The following is a 3,342-nucleotide window of genomic DNA, read 5'->3' as shown; positions in this document are numbered from 1 at the left end:
ATCCATATAAATTAGACCTAAATTTGAGATTTACAGCCCCAGATATGACCCATTGCCGAACAGTATTGCAGTTTGGACTGCATCGACATCTCTTTTTTAAGTTTGGCCATCTCTTTGCCCTTTCAATTTTCAGTTCTTAAACCCATCAATCAATCCTTTTATTTATATGACAGACCTGCATTTAAAATGAACATTTATCACAAATTAAAGGTATCTTATATTATTAGATATATTATTATAAAACATGTTTTAGTTAAGGAGTTATTGATACTTTAAGTGCAAAATGATGATATAAAGCCATAATAAAAATGCACTTTTAAGTACTAATCAGTTTTATGGGAAAGTTGAGAACTAAAATATTAATTTCAATAACGTTTCATCCATAAAAGAATAATCAAATGAAAGTAGAAAATAGGACATTAACTACAGTAATTTCATTCAAAAGAATTTGAAAAGTTAAGAGGAGTGTTTTTTTTTTTATTGAGTTTATATACAATAGGAGTGTGTATTCTATTAGTAATCATTCACTGTTTGAAATTATTTATGGTTTCATCCACTAACTCTTTGGATTTGTTGCCTTCATCTATTACTAAAAAAATTTAGTCTTAACAAAAATAATAGGGCTAAAATGGTGATAAAACTTCATGATAGTGTTCAATAGCATATAAAAAGGAAGAATAAATAATATGTATCTAAAGCCAACGAAGGTTTTAGGCGTGTTATCTTTGAACCTAGTGATTAAGTTTAGTTACATATGAGGAGTAAAATATTTTCATTTAATATAATATCAAAGTTGCATCATAAAAGGGATGGTCCATCCCGAAGTCCTTGAACATATTAACGACAATGCATAAAACTTCCAACTAAGTATAATGTTAATAGTACATTTAATGTTTTTTATCTTTTTTTTTCATGTGGGTGACAATTTAAGGTTGAATCCTTTTAAAAAGATGGAGAATGATGAGAATTAATAACTAACACCATATGATCCATTATATATACTAGATGAACTAATTATAAGGGCAAGAGCCAAAAGGATTAGAGAGTCATTTAATGGATTGACTTGTGACATTTAGACTGAGCAAGCTTCAAGAATTCCTTATAAAATGATTTTAAGAATGAAGTTGATTTCCAAAGAGGATTAACTTTTCATTAATATGATATAAGTAAGAGATGAGATTGTTTATCACATACTAGAGCTTGACTATACAATTTTATGGTAATAATCACAACTTTCAATCTGATCATTTGGTTAGACTAGAATTTTGCTAGAACATTCTCAATGTCTTATTTTTTATATGGTTAAAATCTCATAGTAATCAAACATCAAAAAAGACTTAAAAAATGATTATTTAAGAATATAGAGATTGGGCTTTTATTTATATAAGACTTGAGCTTTGTATTTTATTTTACCCATATTTTCAAGTTAATTAGTTATTTGTGTTTAATTTTCATCTCATAGTTAATTAGGGTTTATTTTTGTTTAATTCAAACATATAAATACTTTTTTTTATTTTTTTGGGTGTGAAAACAAATTGGATTTTGAATTAAAAACTTATGTGAGCACTTTTGCTTTTAGTCCTTCATTGAAGTTTTTTAAAGCTTATCAATGAGATCATCTTTATAGTGTTCTAACCATATACCTTTAATTCTTGATTCAAGTAATCAGTGAGTCAGTTTTTTATAATCTAGTTTTAGTTTTCTCAATAAGTATTCCAATTTTTTATTGTGTTTTATAGGGTTTTGTCCTTTTAGTTTGGATCAGTTATCTATTCATCCCTTATTTAACTACATTTTTTTTTTTATCCCTTGCATAACCATACACTAGTGCTACTCATAAACCATCACCACTAACCGCTACCAGACAACCTTCTCATATAACATAAACCTAGCAACACCCATGAACCAAACCTTTAACATCCATCCTCTCTCATGTTGATCTCCCCTTCCTCTCATTCAACCATACCAACATCATTACACAATATCAATCACCATTGAACTGTCACCACATAACCATTTCTTCTATTATAAACCCAATAACACCTATAAACCAAACCTTACCAATCTCTCATTCTCCTTCTTAACAATCTCCTCTTTTCCTCGTATAACCACATGCTAGCACCACCACACAACTCATTATTGTTAGCCTCATTAGCACCACTCTCTTCTATTGAAACATCACACCATTGAACTAACTTGTGCCTAAAACCATAAAAACAAATATCCATAAATCCCAACCATATAAACATTAGCATTTCATATAAATAGTAGCATGACCCACTACCTTTTCTCTCTCGCTAAGAAATAGTTGCAACACAAAAAATGGTGGGTTATGTTAATTAGTATGATTTTGAGAGGGAAGGTGGGGAATGATTTTTGTTGAATAAAGAGAAGAGAGATATGAATTATCAATATACATGGATATTTTTGTCTTTTTATTAAAATTTAAAAATTATTATTTACTCAATATGTAAAGTGTAGCTTTTTAAAGTATGGAGATAAAGTGTTACTGTACTCCAAAACCATGAAATAAAACTATTTACCTCTTAATTTAAGATTATTCAAAATTAAAATTTAATAGTTTTGAAATATATGGGCACGGGGAATGATTTTTGTTGAATAAAGAGAAGAGAGATATGAATTATTAATATACATGGATATTTTTGTCTTTTTATTAAAATTTTAAAATTATTATTTACTCAATATGTAAAGTGTAGCTTTTTAAAGTACGGAGATAAAGTGTTACTGTACTCCAAACATAAGGTTTAATATGCACCATAATACAAAACCACGAAATAAAACCATTTACCTCTTAATTTAAGAATATTCAAAATTAAAATTTAATAGTTTTGAAATATATGGGTATCATTATACATTTCTTGTATAAAAAACCAATAAATAATTCATTCATTTTTTATGGTCATATTTTAAATCTTAAATCTAGGAGGTATAATTTGCCACACTTCATATATTAGAAATGTTTACCTTTAAACTTTAAACTTGGAGGGTACTATTATTATTATTTTTTTATCATTTTTATAAAGTCATTCAAAAAGTAGAATTTTAAACTTATGATGGTCATAATATAAACATCAAGACTTATATTGAACTTAAAACTCCAGAATATGAGTAGGATGATTAATGAAATGTATCTTAATATATTTTTGATTTGACCTTATATAATTAAATTATTTTTTTAAATATTATATATTTATTGTATGTGCCTAATTATAAATCTAATGCCATTTATTAGACAGAGAAAATATAAATTTATCTTAATTTAATCAAACATAATTCAATTCATTTAAAATTAATTCTAATAGTATTTTAATAAGTAAAATG

The sequence above is a fragment of the Populus euphratica genome, unplaced genomic scaffold, assembly GCF_000495115.2.
Source record: "Populus euphratica unplaced genomic scaffold, PopEup_1.0 scaffold860.1, whole genome shotgun sequence".
Classification (NCBI taxonomy): domain Eukaryota; kingdom Viridiplantae; phylum Streptophyta; class Magnoliopsida; order Malpighiales; family Salicaceae; genus Populus; species Populus euphratica.
The sequence above is the reverse complement of the archived record's forward strand: the minus strand, read 5'-3'. Positions refer to the sequence as shown.